The following is a 16,777-nucleotide window of genomic DNA, read 5'->3' on the forward strand; positions in this document are numbered from 1 at the left end:
GTCAGAGGTCATGGGTCAGGGTCATAGGTCTGGGTTCAGATGTCAGAGGTCAGGGTCAGGGGTCAGAGCTCAGGGTCAGAGGTCGGGATCAGGGGTCAGAGGTCAGGGGTGAGAGGTCAAGTGTCAGGGATCATGAATCAGAGGTCAGGTGTCAGGGGTCAGAGGTCAGGGTCAGAGTTCAGGGGTCAGAGTTCATAGGTCAGGGGTCATAGGTCTGGGAGTAAGAGTCAGGGTCAGGGGTCAGGGGTTGGGGGTCATGGGTAAGGGGTCAAGGTCAGGGGTCAGAGGTTAGGGGTCAGGGGTCATGGATCAGGGGTCAGAGTCAGGGGTCAGAGGTCAGGGGTCATAGGTCAGGGTCAGGGGTCAGGGGTTGGTGGTCATGGGTAAGGGGTCAGGGTCAGGGGTCAGAGTTCAGGGGTCAGGGGTCAGAGTCAAGGGTCAGAGGTCAGGGGTAAGGGGTCATGGGTCAAGGGTCAGTGTCAAGGGTCAGGTTCAGTGTCAGGAGTCAGTGCTCAGAGGTCAGGGTCAGGGGTCAGAGCTCACGTCAGAGGCCAGGGGTCAGGGGTCAGGGTCGGGGTCAGGTGTCAGTGGTCAGGGTGATGTTCAGGGGTTAGGGGTCAGGGTCGGGGTCAGGGTGAGGGGTCAGGGGTCAGAGGTCAGGGTAAGGATTCAGAGGTCAGAGGTCTGGGGTCATGTTTCGGGGTCATGGGTAAGCGTTCAGGGTCAGGGGTCAAGGGTCAGAGTCAAGGGTCAGAGGTCAGGGGTCAGGGGTCATAGTTCAGGTGTCATGGGTCAGAAGTCGGGGGTCAGGGGTCATGGGTCAGGGGTCAGAGGTCGGAGGTCAGGGGCCAGAGGTCATAGGTCAGGGGTCATAAGTCAGGGTTCAGAGGTCAGTGGTCAGGGTCAGGGTTAAGAGGTCAGGTGTCAGGGTTAAGAGGTCAGGTGTCAGGGTTCAGAGGTCAGAGGTCAGGGTCAGGGGTCAGAGGTCAGAGGTCAAGTGTCAGGGTTCAGAGGTCAGGGTCAGGGGTCAGAGGTCAGGGGTCAGAGGTCAGGGTCAGGGGTCAGGGGTTTGGGGGCATGGGTAAGGGGTCAGGGTCGGGGTCAGAGGTCAGGGGTCGGGGTCAGAGGTCAAGGGTCAGAGGTCAGGGGTCATAGGTCAGGGTCAGGGGTCAGGGGTTGGGGTCATGGGTAAGGGGTCAGGGTCAGGGGTCAGAGGTCAGGGGTCATGGGTCAGGGGTCAGGGGTTGGGGTCATGGGTAAGGGGTCAGGGATCAGGGTCAGGGGTCAGAAGTCAGGGGTCAGAGCTCACGTCAGAGGTCAGGGGTCAGGGGACAGGGTCAGGGGTCAGGGGTCAGTGGTCAGGGTGATGTTCAGGGGTTAGGGGTAAGGGTCGGGGTCACGGTGAGGGGTCAGGGGTCAGGGGTCAGAGGTCAGGGTAAGGGTTCAGAGGTCAGAGGTCAGGGGTCATGTGTCGGGGTCATGGGTAAGCGGTCAGGGTCAGGGGTCAGAGTCAACGGTCAGAGGTCAGGGGTCGGGGTCATATGTCAGGTGTCATGGGTCGGAGGTCAGGGGTCAGGGGTCATGGGTCAGGGGTCAGAGGTCAGAGGTCAGGGGTCAGTGCAAGGTGTCAGAGGTCGGGGGTCGGGAGTCATGGGTCAGGGGTTGGATATCAGGGGTCAGGGCTCAGGTGTCATGGGTCGGAGGTCAGTGTTCAGAGGTCAGAGGTCAGGTGTCAGGGGTCAGATTCAAGGGTCAGAGGTCAGGGGTCAGGGGTCATGGGTAAGGGGTCAGAGGTCAGGTGTCAGGGGTCGGAGGTCAGGGGTCAGGAGTCATTGGTCAGATGTCAAGTGTCAGGCGTCAGGGGTCGGTGTTAGAGGTCATAGGTCAGTGGTCATGGGTAATAGGTCAGGGGTAAGAGCTCAGGGTCAGAGGTCAGAGGTCAGGGGTAAGGGTCAGGGTCAGGGGTCAGGGGTTGTGGGTCATAGGTAAGGGGTAAGGGTCAGGGGTCAGGGTGATGTTCAGGGGTTGGGGGTCAGGGTCGGGGTCAGGTGAGGGGTCAGGGGTCAGGCGTCAGAGGTCTAGGGTACGGGTTCAGAGGTCAGAGGCAAGGGGTCAGGGTTCGGGGGTCATGGGTGAGGGGTCAGGGGTCAGGGGTCAGAGTCAACGGTAAGAGGTCAGAGGTCAGGGGTCATGGGTCATGGGTCAGGGGTCATAGGTCAGGGGTCAGAGGTCGGGGTCAGGGGTCAGGGCCAGGTGTAAGAGGTCAGGGGTCGGGGGACATGGGTCAGGGTCAGGGGTCAGTGTTAGAGGTCAGAGGTCAGGGGTCAGAAGTCAGAGGTCGGGGGTCAGAGGTCATATGTCAGGGCTCATTGGTCATAGGTCAGGGGGCAGGGGTCATGGGTCGGGGTCAGAGGTCAGGGTTCAGAGGTCAGGGGTCAGGGATCAGGGTCAGGGGCCAGAGGTCAGGTCAGGGGTCGGAGGTCAGAGGTCAGGGGTCAGAGGTCAGGGGTCAGGGGTCAGAGGTCAGGGTCAGATTTCGGGGTCAGGGGTCAGAGGTCAGAGGTCAGGTGTCATGGGTCCGTGGTCAGGGTCAGAGGTCAGGGGTCAGAGGTCATAGGTCAGGGGTCATAGGTCATGGAGTAAGGGTTAGGGGTCAGAGGTTGGGGGTCATGGGTAAGGGGTCAGAGTCAAGGGTCAGAGGTCAGGTGTCTGGAGTCATGGGTAAGGGGTCAGTGTCAAGGGTCAGGTTCAGGAGTCAGTGGTCAGAGGTCAGGGTCAGGGGTCAGAGTTCAGGGTTCAGAGCTCACGGTCAGAGGTCAGGGTAAGGGTTCAGAGGTCAGGGGTCAGGGGTCAAGGGTCGGGGGTCATGAGTAAGGGGGTCAGGGTCAGGGGTCAGGGGTCAGAGTCAAGGGTCAGAGGTCAGGGGTCAGGGTTCAGAGGTCAGGGTTCAGGGGTTGGGGTCAGGGGTTCAGGGATCAGAGTCATAGGTCAGAATCAGGGGCCAGAGGTCAGGTGTCAGGGGTCAGATGTCAGAGGTCAGGGGTCAGAGGTCAGGGCTCAGATGTCAGAGGTCAGGGGTCAGAGGTCAGTGGTAAGAGGTAAGGGTCAGGGGTCAGAACTCAGGGTTAGAGGTCGGGGTCAGGGGTCAGAGGTCAAGTGTCAGGGATCATGAATCAGAGGTCGGGGTCAGAGTTCATAGGTCAGGGGTCATAGGTCAGGGAGTAAGGGTCAGAGTCAGGGGTCAGGGGTTGGGGTCATGGGTAAGGGGTCAGGGTCAGGGGTCAGAGATCAGGGGTTGGGGGTCATGGGTAAGGGGTCAGAGTCAAGGGTCAGAGGTCAGGGGTCAGCGGTCATGGGTCAGGGGTCAGAGGTCAGGGGTCATGGGTCAGGGATCAGAGGTCAGGGTTCAGAGGTCAGCGGTCAGGGGTTCAGGGGTCAGAGGTCAGGGGTCACAGGTCAGAAGTCAGGGTTCAGAGGTCATAGGTCAGGGTCAGGGGTCAGAGCTCAGGGTCAGAGGTCAGGGGTCGGGGTCAGAGATCAGGGGATTGCTGACCCCTGACCCTGACCCCTTACCCATGACCCCCAAGCCCTGACCCCTGACTCTGAGACTTACTCCCTGACCTATGACCTCTGACGCTTGACCTCTGACCCTGAACATTGACCCTGACCTCTGACCTTTGATACCTGACCTCTGAACCCTGACCCCGACCTCTGATTCATGATCCCTGACACTTGACCTCTGACCCCGCACCCCGACCCATGACCCCTGACCTCTGACCCTGAGCTCTGACCCCTGACCCTGACCTCTGAACTCTGACCCCTGACCTCTGACATATGAACCATGACCTGTGACCCCTGACTCCTGACCCATTACCCTGACCCCTGGCCTCTGACCTCTGACCCCTGACAACTGACCTCTGGCCCCTGACCCATGACCCTGGACCCTGACCCCCTGACCCCTGACCTCTGACCCCTGACCTCTGACCCCTGACCCCTGACCTCTGACCCCTGACCCCTGACCCCTGACCCTGACCCCTTACCCATGACCCCCGAGCCCTGACCCCTGATCTCTGACCTCTGAACCCTTAGCTTGACCTCTGACCTCTGAACCCTTACCCTGACCTCTGACCCCTGACCCCTCACCCTGACCCCGACCCTGACCCCTAACCCCTGAACATCACCCTGACCCATGTCCTCTGACCCTGACCCCTGACCCCTTACCCATGACCACCAACGCCTGACCCCTCACCCTGACACTTACCCCCTGACCTATGACCTGACATATGACCTCTGACCCCGACCTCTGACTTCTGACCCCCGACCTCTGACCTCTAACCCTGACCCTGACCCATGACCCCCGACCCCCAACCTCTGACCCCTGGCCCTGATCCCTGACCTCTGACCCCTGACCCATGACCCCGACCCATGACATCTGACCTCCGACCCCAGACACCTGACCTCTGACCCATGACCCTGACCTATGACTCTGACCCCTGACCCCTGGTCTCTGAACCCTTACCCTGATCTCTGATCTCTGAACCCTTACCCTGACCTCTAAACCCTGACCTATGACCCATGAACCCTTACCCTGACCTCTGAACCCTGACCTATGACCCATGATCCCTTACCCAAACCTCTGAACCCTGACCTATGACCCATGACCCCTGACCCCTGAACTCTGACCACCGACCCCTGACCCCTGACCTCTGATCTCTGACCCATGACCCCTGACCCCTGACCTCCGACTCCTGACACCTGACCTCTGACCCCTGACCTCTGAACCCTGACCCCTAACCTCTGGCCCCTGACCCCTGAGCCCTGAACTCTGACCCTTGATTCTGACCCCTGACCCTGACCGCTTACACATGAGCCCTGACAGCTGACACCTGACCTCTGACCACTGACCCCTGACCCATGACTTCTGACCTCTGACCCTGAACTCTGACCCCGACCCAGACCCCTAACCCCTGAACATCACCCTGACCCCTGAACCCTGACCCTGACCCTGGAACAGGCTGCCCAGGGAGGTGGTTGAGTCACCTTCCCTGGAAGTGTTTAAGGCATGGGTGGACGAGGTGCTGAGGGATATGGTTTAGTGTTTGGTAGGAACGGTTGGACTCGGTGATCCGGTGGGTCTCTTTCAACCTGGTTATTCTGTGTGTGATTCTGTGTGTCTGACCCCTGACCCTGACGCCTTACCCATGACCCCAAACCCCTGACCCTTCACCCTGACACTTACCCCCTGACCTATGACCTGACATATGACCTCTGACCCCGACCTCTGACTTCTGACCCCCGACCTCTGACCTCTAACCCTGACCCCTGACCCTGACCCATGACCCCCGAACCCTGAACTCTGACCCCTGGCCCTGACCCCTGACCTCTGACCCCTGACCCCTGACCCCGACCCTGACCTATGACCCTGACTCCTGACCCCCTGACCTCTGACCTCTGAACCCTGACCTCTGAATCCTGAACCATGACCGCTGACCCCTCACCCTGACCGCTTACCCATGACCCCTGAACCCTGACCCCGTCCTCTGACATCTGAACCCCGACCCCGCCCTGTGACCCATGATCACTGACCACTGACCCCTGACCTCTGAACGCTGACACTTGACCTCTGACCTCTGACCCCTGACCTCTGACCCCTGACACCTGACCTCTGAATCCTGACCCCGACTTCTGAACCCTGACTTATGACCCATGACCCCTGACCTATGACCCCTGACCTCTGACACATTAACCCTTACCTCTGAACTCTAACACTGACCCCTGACCCTGACCCATGACCCCCGACCCCTGACCTCTAATCCCTGGCCCTGACCCCTGACCTCTGACATATGAACCCTGACCCCTGACCCATGACACCGACCCCTGACCTCTGACCTCTGACCCCTGACACCTGACCTCTGGCCCCTGACACCTGACCTATGACCTTGATCCCTGAACCCCTGACCCCTGACCTCTGAACCCTGACCTCTGACCCTTGACTCTGACCCCTGACCCCTGACCCTGACCCCTTACCCATGACCCCCGAGCCCTGACCCCTGACCTCTGACATCTGAACCCTTACCCTGACCTCTGACCTCTGAACCCTGACCTCTGAAACCTGAACCATGACCCCTGACCCCTGACCCTGACCCCTTACCCATGACCCCCGACCCATGATACCTGTCCTCTGACCTCTGAACCCTGACCCCGACCTGTGACCCATGATACCTGACCTCTGACTCCTGACCCTGACCTCTGAACACTGACCCCGACCTCTGAACACTGACCTATGACCCATGACCCCTGACATATGACCTCTGACCCCCGACCTCTGACTTCTGACCCCCGACATCTGACCTCTAACCCTGACCACTGACCCTGACCCATGACCCCCGAAACCTGATCTCTGACCCCTGGCCCTGACCCCTGACCTCTGACCACTGACCCATGACCCCTGACCCCTGACCCCTGACCTCTGACCTCTGACCCCTGACCCTGACCTATGAAACCTGACCCCTGAAGCCCTTACCTCTGACCTCTGAACCCTGACCCATGACCCTGACCTCTGACCCCTGGCCCTGACCCCTGACCTCTGACCACTGACCCATGACCGTTGACCCCTGACCCCTGAACCCTGACCTCTGACCCTGACCTATGAAACCTGACCCCTGACCCCCTTAACTCTGACCTCTGAACCCTGACATCTGAACCCTGACCCCTGACCCCTCACACTGACCCCTCACCCTGACCCCTGACCCTGACCCCTTACCCATGACCCGCGACCCCTGACCCCTTTCCTCTGACATCTGAAACCCGACCCCGGCCTGTGACCCATGATCCCTGACCTCTGACCCCTGACCCTGAACTCTTAACCCTGACACATGACCTCTGACCCCTGACCCCTGACCTCTGACCTCTGACCCCTGACACCTGACCTCTGAACCCTGACCCCGACCTCTGAACACTGACCTATGACCCCTGACCCCTGACCTATGACCTCTGACCCCTTACCTCTGACCTCTATCCCTGACCCCGACCCTGACCCATGACCCCCGACCCATGACCTCTGACCCCTGGCCCTGACCCCTGACCTCTGACCCCTAACCCATGACCACAGACACCTGACCTCTGACCCATGAACCTGACCTATGACGCTGACACCTGACCTATGACCTCTGAACACTTACCCTGACCTCTGACCTCTGAACCCTTAACCTGACCTCTGAACCCTGACCTATGACCCATGATCCCTTACCCTGACCTCTGAATCCTGACCTCTGAATCCTGACACCTGACCTCTGACCCCTGACCTCTGAACCCTGACCCCTAACCTCTGGCCCCTGACCCCTGACCTCTGACCCTTGACTCTGACCCCTGACCCTGACCGCTTACCCATGAACCCTGACCCATGACCTCTGACCTCTGACCCCTGAAAACTGATCTCGGACCACTGACCCTGAGCTCTGACCCCAACCCTGACCCCTAACCCCTGAACATTACCCTGACCACTGATCACTGACCCTGACCTCTGACCACTGACTCTTGACCCTGACCCTGACCCTTGACACTGACCCCTGACCCTTGACTCTGACCCCTGACCACTGAGCCATGACCCCTGACCCCTGACCCTGACCCCCTACCCATGACCCCCAACCCCTAAACCCTGACCCTGACCCTTACTCCCTGACCTATAACCCCTGACCTATGACCTCTGACCCCTGACCTCTGACCCTGAACTCTGACCCCGACCTCTGACCCCTGACACCTGACCTCTGACCTCTGAACCCAAACCCCGACCTCTGATTCATGATCCCTGACACTTGACCTCTGACCCCGCACCTCTGACCCCTGACCCTTGACCTCTGACCCTGAGCTCTGACCCCTGACCCTGACCTCTGACCTCCGACCACTGACCTCTGACATATGAACCCTGACCTGTGACCCCTGACCCCTGACCCATGACCCCGACCCCTGACCTCTGACCTCCAACCCCTGACACCTGACCTCTGGCCCCTGACCCTGACCTATGACCTCGATCCCTGACCCCCTGACCCCTGACCCTGACCCCTTACACATGACCCCCGAGCCCTGACCTCTGACCTCTGAACCCTAACATCTAAACCCTTACCCTGACCTCTGACACCTGACCCCTCACCCTGACCCCGACCCTGACACCTAACCCCTGACCATCACCCTGACCCCTAACCCCTAACCCTGACCCCTGACCCTGACCCCTTACCCATGACCCCAACCCCTGACCCCTCACCCTGACCCTGACCCCCCGACCTCTGACTTCTGACCCCCGACCTCTGACCTCTAACCCTGACCACTGACCCTGACCCATGACCCCCGAACCCTGACCTCTGACCCCTGGCCCTGACCCCTGACCTCTGACCCCTGACCCCTGACCTCTGACCCCGACCCTGACCTATGACCCTGACCCCTTACTCCCTGACCTCTGACCTCTGAACCCTGACCTCTGAACCCTGACCCATGACCCCTGACCCCTGACCCTGACCACTTACCCATGACCCCCGACCCCTGACCCATGATCCCTGACCTCTGAACCCTGACCCTGACCTCTGAACCCTGACACTTGACCTCTGACCCCTGACCCCAGACCTCTGACCCCTGACACCTGACCTCTGAACCCTGACCCCGACCTCTGAACCGTGACCTATGACCCATGACCCCTGACATATGATCTCTGACACCTGACACCTGACCCCTTACCTTTGACCTCTAACCCTGAACCCTGACCGTGACCCATGACCCCCGACCCCCGACCCCTGACCCCCGACCCCTGGCCCTGACCCCTGACCTCTGACCCCTGACACATGACCCCTGACCTCTGACCTCCGTCCCCAGACACCTGACCTCTGACCCATGACCCTGACCTATGACCCTTACCCCTGACCTATGAGCTCTGAAACCTGACCTCTGCCCCTGACCCTTGACCCCTGACCCCTGACCTCTGACCCTTGACTCTGACCCCTGACCTCTGACCTCTGAACCCTTTCCCTGACCTCTGACCCCTGACCCCTCACCCCTCACCCTGACCCCTGACCTCTGACCCTGTCCCCTGACCATGTCCCCTGACCCCTGACCTCTGACCGTGAGCTCTTACCCCTGACCCCTGACCCTTACTCCCTGACCTCTGACACCTGACCTCTGACCCTGAGCTCTGAACCCTGACCCTTACCTCTGACCTCTGACCTCTGAACCCTGACCTCTGACCCCTGACCCCTGACCTCCAACCCCTGACACCTGATCTCTGGCCACAGACCCTGACCTATGACCCTGACACCTGAGCCCCTGACCCATGACCCTGACCCCTGAGCCCCTGACCCCTCACCTCTGACCTCTGAACCCTGACCTCTGACACCTTACCCATGAACCCTGACCCCTGACCCTTACCCCTTACCCATGACCCGAACCTCTGACCCCTGACCTCTGACCTCTGAACCCTTACCCTGACTTCTGACCTCTGAACCCTTACCCTGCTCTCTGAAACCTGACTTATGACCAATGACCCCTGACCTATGACCTCTGACCCCCGACCCCTGACCCCGACCTCTGAACCCTGAACCCTTACCCTGTGCACTGAACCCTGACCTATGACCCATGACCCCAACCCCTGACCCCTGACCCCTGTCCCTGACCCTTACTCCCCGACCTCTGACCCCTGACCCCTTACCCTGACCTCTGACCCCTGACCCTGACCTCTGACATATGAACCCTGACCTGTGACCCCTGACACCTGACCTCTGACCTCTGACACCTGATCTCTGGCCCTTGAACCTGACCTATGACCCTGACCCCTGAACCCCTGACCCCTCACTTCTGACCTCTGAATCCTGACCTCTGACCCCTGACCCATGACCCCTGACCCTTACCCCTTACCCATGACCCCGACCTCTGACCCCTGACCTCTGACCTCTGAACCCTTACCCTGACTTCTGACCTCTGTACCTTTACCCTGATCTCTGAACCCTGACCTATGACCTCTGACCCCGACCCCTGACCCCTGACCTCTGAAACCTTGCCCTGACATCTGAACCCTGACCTATGACCCATGACCCCTGACCTATGACCTACGCCCCCCGTCCCCTGACCTCTGACCCCTGGCCCTGACCCCTGTCCTCTGACCCCTGACCCATGACCCCTGACCCTAGCCGTGAACCCTGACTTCTGACCCTGACCCATGACCGCTGAACCCTGACCCCTGACCCCGACCTCTGACCCCTGTCCTCTGACCCCTGGCCCTGACCTGTGACCTCTGACCCCTGACCCGTGACCTCTGACCCCTGACCCATGACCCCTGACCACAGATCTCTGACCTCCGACCCCTCACACCTGACCTCTGACCCTGACCTATGACCCTGACCCCTGACCCCTGACCTCTTACCTCTGAACCTTGACCTCTGACCCCTTACCCATGACCCCTGACCCCTTACCCATGACATCTGATCTCTGAACCCTTACTCTGACCTCTGACCTCTGAACTCTTACCTTGACCTCTGAACCCTGACCTATGTCCCCCTGACCCCTGACCTATGACCTCTGACCCCTGACCTCTGACCTCTAACCCTGAACCCTGACAATGACCCATGACCCCCGACCCCTGACCTCTGACCCCGGCCCTGACCCCTGACCTCTGACCACTGACATCGGACCTCTGAACTCTTGCCCCTGACCTCTGACCTCTGAACCCTGACCTCTTACTCCGACCCATGACCCGTGACCCGTGACCCCTGACCTCTGACCATTGACTCTGACCCCTGACCCCTTACCCATGACCCCCGACCCCTGACCCCTGACCTCTGACCTCTGAACCCTTACCCTGACCTCTGCGCTCTGAACCCTTACCCTAGACCTCTGACCCCTGACCCCTGACCCCGACCCTGACACCTAACCCCTGAACATCACCCTGAACCCTGACCCTGAACCCTTACCCATGACCCCCAAACCCTGACCCCTGACACCGACCCTTACTCCCTGACCTCTGACCTCTGACCCTGAGCTCTGACCCTTGACCTATGACCCATGACCCCTGACCTATGACCTCTAACCCCGACCCCTGACTCTGACCCATGACCCATGACGACTGACCCCTGACCTCTGATCCCTGACACCTGACCTCTGACCCCGACCCATGACCCCTGACCCCTGACCTCTGACCTCAGAAACCTGACCACGACCTCTGAACTCTGACACTTGACTTCTGACCCGTGACCTCTGACCCTGAGCTCTGACCCCTGACCCTGACCTCTGTCCTCTGACCCCTGACACCTGACCTCTGAACCCTGACCCCGACCTCTGAACCCTGACCTATGACCCATTACCCCTGACCTATGACCTCTGATCCCTGACACCTGACCCCTGACCTCTGACCTCTGACCTCTAACCTAGACCCCTGACACTGACCCATGACCCCCGACCCCGACCTCTAACCCCTGGCCATGACCCCTTAACTCTGACATATGAACCCTGACCCCTGACCAATGACCCCGACCCCTGACCTCTGACCCCTGGCCCTGACCCCTGACCTCTTACTCCTGACCCATGACCCCTGACCCCGACCTCTGACCTTTGACTCTGACCTCTGACCCCTGACCCATGACCCCTGAAATCTGACCCCTGACCTCTGACCCCTGGCCCTGACCCCTGAAACATGACCCATGACCCCTGACCCCTGACCTCTGACCCTTGACGCTGACCCCGAACCCTGACCCTGACCCCTTAACCATGACCCCCGACCCCTGACCCCTGACCTCTGACCTCTGACCTCTGAACCCTTTCCCTGACCTCTGACCCCTGACCCCTCACCCTGACCCCGACCCTGACCCCTAACACCTGAACATCACTCTGACCCCTGACCCTGAACCCTTACCCATGACCACCAAACGCTGAACCCTGACCGTGACCCTTACCCCTGACCTCTGAGCCCTGACACCTGACCTCTGATGGCTGACCTCTGACCTCTAACCCTGACCCCTTACCCTGACCCATGACCCCCGACCCCGACCTCTGACCCCTGGCCCTGACCCCTGACCTCTGACCTCTGACCCCTGAACCTGACCTCTGACAACTGACTCCTGACGCAGACCCTTGACACTGAACCCTGACACATGACCCCTGACCCCTGACCGCTGACCCTTGACCCTGACCTCTGACCCCTGACCCATGACCTCTGACCCCTGACCCTTACCCCTTACCCATGACCCGAACCTCTGACCCCTGACCTCTGACCTCTGAACCCTTACCCTGACTTCTGACCTCTGAACCCTTACCCTGCTCTCTGAAACCTGACTTATGACCCATGACCCCTGACCTATGACCTACGACCCCCGTCCCCTGACCTCTGACCCCTGGCCCTGACCCCTGTCCTCTGACCCCTGACCCATGACCCCTGACCCTAGCCGTGAACCCTGACTTCTGACCCTGACCCATGACCGCTGAACCCTGACCCCTGACCCCGACCTCTGACCCCTGACCTCTGACCCCTGGCCCTGACCTGTGACCTCTGACCCCTGACCCGTGACCTCTGACCCCTGACCCATGACCCCTGACCACAGATCTCTGACCTCCGACCCCTCACACCTGACCTCTGACCCTGACCTATGACCCTGACCCCTGACCCCTGACCTCTTACCTCTGAACCTTGACCTCTGACCCCTTACCCATGACCCCTGACCCCTTACCCATGACATCTGATCTCTGAACCCTTACTCTGACCTCTGACCTCTGAACTCTTACCTTGACCTCTGAACCCTGACCTATGTCCCCCTGACCCCTGACCTATGACCTCTGACCCCTGACCTCTGACCTCTAACCCTGAACCCTGACAATGACCCATGACCCCCGACCCCTGACCTCTGACCCCGGCCCTGACCCCTGACCTCTGACCACTGACATCGGACCTCTGAACTCTTGCCCCTGACCTCTGACCTCTGAACCCTGACCTCTTACTCCGACCCATGACCCATGACCCGTGACCCCTGACCTCTGACCATTGACTCTGACCCCGACCCCTTACCCATGACCCCCGACCCCTGACCCCTGACCTCTGACCTCTGAACCCTTACCCTGACCTCTGCGCTCTGAACCCTTACCCTAGACCTCTGACCCCTGACCCCTGACCCCGACCCTGACACCTAACCCCTGAACATCACCCTGAACCCTGACCCTGAACCCTTACCCATGACCCCCAAACCCTGACCCCTGACACCGACCCTTACTCCCTGACCTCTGACCTCTGACCCTGAGCTCTGACCCTTGACCTATGACCCATGACCCCTGACCTATGACCTCTAACCCCGACCCCTGACTCTGACCCATGACCCATGACGACTGACCCCTGACCTCTGATCCCTGACACCTGACCTCTGACCCCTGACCCATGACCCCTGACCCCTGACCTCTGACCTCAGAAACCTGACCACGACCTCTGAACTCTGACACTTGACTTCTGACCCGTGACCTCTGACCCTGAGCTCTGACCCCTGACCCTGACCTCTGTCCTCTGACCCCTGACACCTGACCTCTGAACCCTGACCCCGACCTCTGAACCCTGACCTATGACCCATTACCCCTGACCTATGACCTCTGATCCCTGACACCTGACCCCTGACCTCTGACCTCTGACCTCTAACCTAGACCCCTGACCCTGACCCATGACCCCCGACCCCTGACCTCTAACCCCTGGCCATGACCCCTTAACTCTGACATATGAACCCTGACCCCTGACCAATGACCCCGACCCCTGACCTCTGACCCCTGGCCCTGACCCCTGACCTCTTACTCCTGACCCATGACCCCTGACCCCGACCTCTGACCTTTGACTCTGACCTCTGACCCCTGACCCATGACCCCTGAAATCTGACCCCTGACCTCTGACCCCTGGCCCTGACCCCTGAAACATGACCCATGACCCCTGACCCCTGACCTCTGACCCTTGACGCTGACCCCGAACCCTGACCCTGACCCCTTAACCATGACCCCCGACCCCTGACCCCTGACCTCTGACCTCTGACCTCTGAACCCTTTCCCTGACCTCTGACCCCTGACCCCTCACCCTGACCCCGACCCTGACCCCTAACACCTGAACATCACTCTGACCCCTGACCCTGAACCCTTACCCATGACCACCAAACGCTGAACCCTGACCGTGACCCTTACCCCTGACCTCTGAGCCCTGACACCTGACCTCTGATGGCTGACCTCTGACCTCTAACCCTGACCCCTTACCCTGACCCATGACCCCCGACCCCGACCTCTGACCCCTGGCCCTGACCCCTGACCTCTGACCTCTGACCCCTGAACCTGACCTCTGACAACTGACTCCTGACGCAGACCCTTGACACTGAACCCTGACACATGACCCCTGACCCCTGACCGCTGACCCTTGACCCTGACCTCTGACCCCTGACCCATGACCTCTGACCCCTGACCCTTACCCCTTACCCATGACCCTAACCTCTGACCCCTGACCTCTGACCTCTGAACCCTTACCCTGACTTCTGACCTCTGAACCCTTACCCTGCTCTCTGAAACCTGACTTATGACCCATGACCCCTGACCTATGACCTCTGACCCCCGACCCCTGACCCCTGACCTCTGAACCCTGAACCCTTACCCTGTGCACTGAACCCTGACCTATGACCCATGACCCCAACCCCTGACCCCTGACCCTTGACCCTGACCTCTGACCCCTGACCCATGACCTCTGACCCCTGACACCTGACCTCTGAACCCTGACCCCGATCTCTGAACCCTGACCTATGACCCATGACCCATGACCCCTGACCTCTTACCCCTGACCCATGACCCCTGACCCCTGACCTCTGACCTCCGACCCCTGACACCTGACCTCTGACCCCTTACCCATGACCCCTGAACCCTGACCCCTGTCCTCTGACATCTGAACCCCGACCCCGCCCTGTGACCCATGATCCCTGACCTCTGACCCCTGACCTCTGAAACCTGACACTTGACCTCTGACCTCTGACCTCTGACCCCTGACCTCTGACCTCTGACCCCTGACCTCTGACCTCTGACCCCTGACCCCGACTTCTGAACCCTGACTTATGACCCATGACCCCTGACCTATGACCTCTGACCCCTGACACCTGAACCCTTACCTCTGACATCTAACACTGACCCCTGACCCTGACCCATGACCCCCGACCCCTGACCTCTAACCCCTGGCCATGACCCCTTAACTCTGACATATGAACCCTGACCCCTGACCCATGACACCGACCCCTGACCTCTGACCTCCGAGCCCTGACACCTGACCTCTGGCCCCTGACACCTGACCTATGACCTTGATCCCTCAACCCCTGACCCCGACCTCTGAACCCTGACCTCTGACCCTTGACTCTGACCCCTGACCCTTACCCTGACCCCTTACCCATGACCCCCGAGCCTTGACCCCTGACCTCTGACGTCTGAACCCTTACCCTGACCTCTGACCTCTGAACCCTGACCTCTGAAACCTGAAGCATGACGCCCTGACCCCTGACCCTGACCCCTTACCCATGACCCCCGACCCATGACCCCTGTCCTCTGACCTCTGTACCCTGACCCCGACCTGTGACCCATGATACCTGACCTCTGACCCCTGACCCTGACATCTGAACACTGACCCCGACCTCTGAACACCGACCTATGTCACATGACCCCTGACATATGACCTCTGACCCCCGACCTCTGACTTCTGACCCCCGACCTCTGACCTCTAACCCTGACCACTGACCCTGACCCATGACCCCCGAACCCTGACCTCTGACCCCTGGCCCTGACCCCTGACCTCTGACCCCTGACCCCTGACCTCTGACCCCGACCCTGACCTATGACCCTGACCCCTTACTCCCTGACCTCTGACCTCTGAACCCTGACCTCTGAACCCTGACCCATGACCCCTGACCCCTGACCCCTGACCCTGACCACTTACCCATGACCCCCGACCCCTGACCCATGATCCCTGACCTCTGAACCCTGACCCTGACCTCTGAACCCTGACACTTGACCTCTGACCCCTGACCCCAGACCTCTGACCCCTGACACCTGACCTCTGAACCCTGACCCCGACCTCTGAACCGTGACCTATGACCCATGACCCCTGACATATGATCTCTGACACCTGACACCTGACCCCTTACCTTTGACCTCTAACCCTGAACCCTGACCGTGACCCATGACCCCCGACCCCTGACCCCTGACCCCCGACCCCTGGCCCTGACCCCTGACCTCTGACTCCTGACACATGACCCCTGACCTCTGACCTCCGTCCCCAGACACCTGACCTCTGACCCATGACCCTGACCTATGACCCTTACCCCTGACCTATGAGCTCTGAAACCTGACCTCTGCCCCTGACCCTTGACCCCTGACCCCTGACCTCTGACCCTTGACTCTGACCCCTGACCTCTGACCTCTGAACCCTTTCCCTGACCTCTGACCCCTGACCCCTCACCCCTCACCCTGACCCCTGACCTCTGACCCTGTCCCCTGACCATGTCCCCTGACCCCTGACCTCTGACCGTGAGCTCTTACCCCTGACCCCTGACCCTTACTCCCTGACCTCTGACACCTGACCTCTGACCCTGAGCTCTGAACCCTGACCCTTACCTCTGACCTCTGACCTCTGAACCCTGACCTCTGACCCCTGACCCCTGACCTCCAACCCCTGACACCTGATCTCTGGCCACAGACCCTGACCTATGACCCTGACACCTGAGCCCCTGACCCATGACCCTGACCCCTGAGCCCCTGACCC

Source organism: Phaenicophaeus curvirostris, chromosome 26 (genome assembly GCF_032191515.1).
Source record: "Phaenicophaeus curvirostris isolate KB17595 chromosome 26, BPBGC_Pcur_1.0, whole genome shotgun sequence".
NCBI classification, from domain to species: Eukaryota; Metazoa; Chordata; class Aves; order Cuculiformes; family Cuculidae; genus Phaenicophaeus; species Phaenicophaeus curvirostris.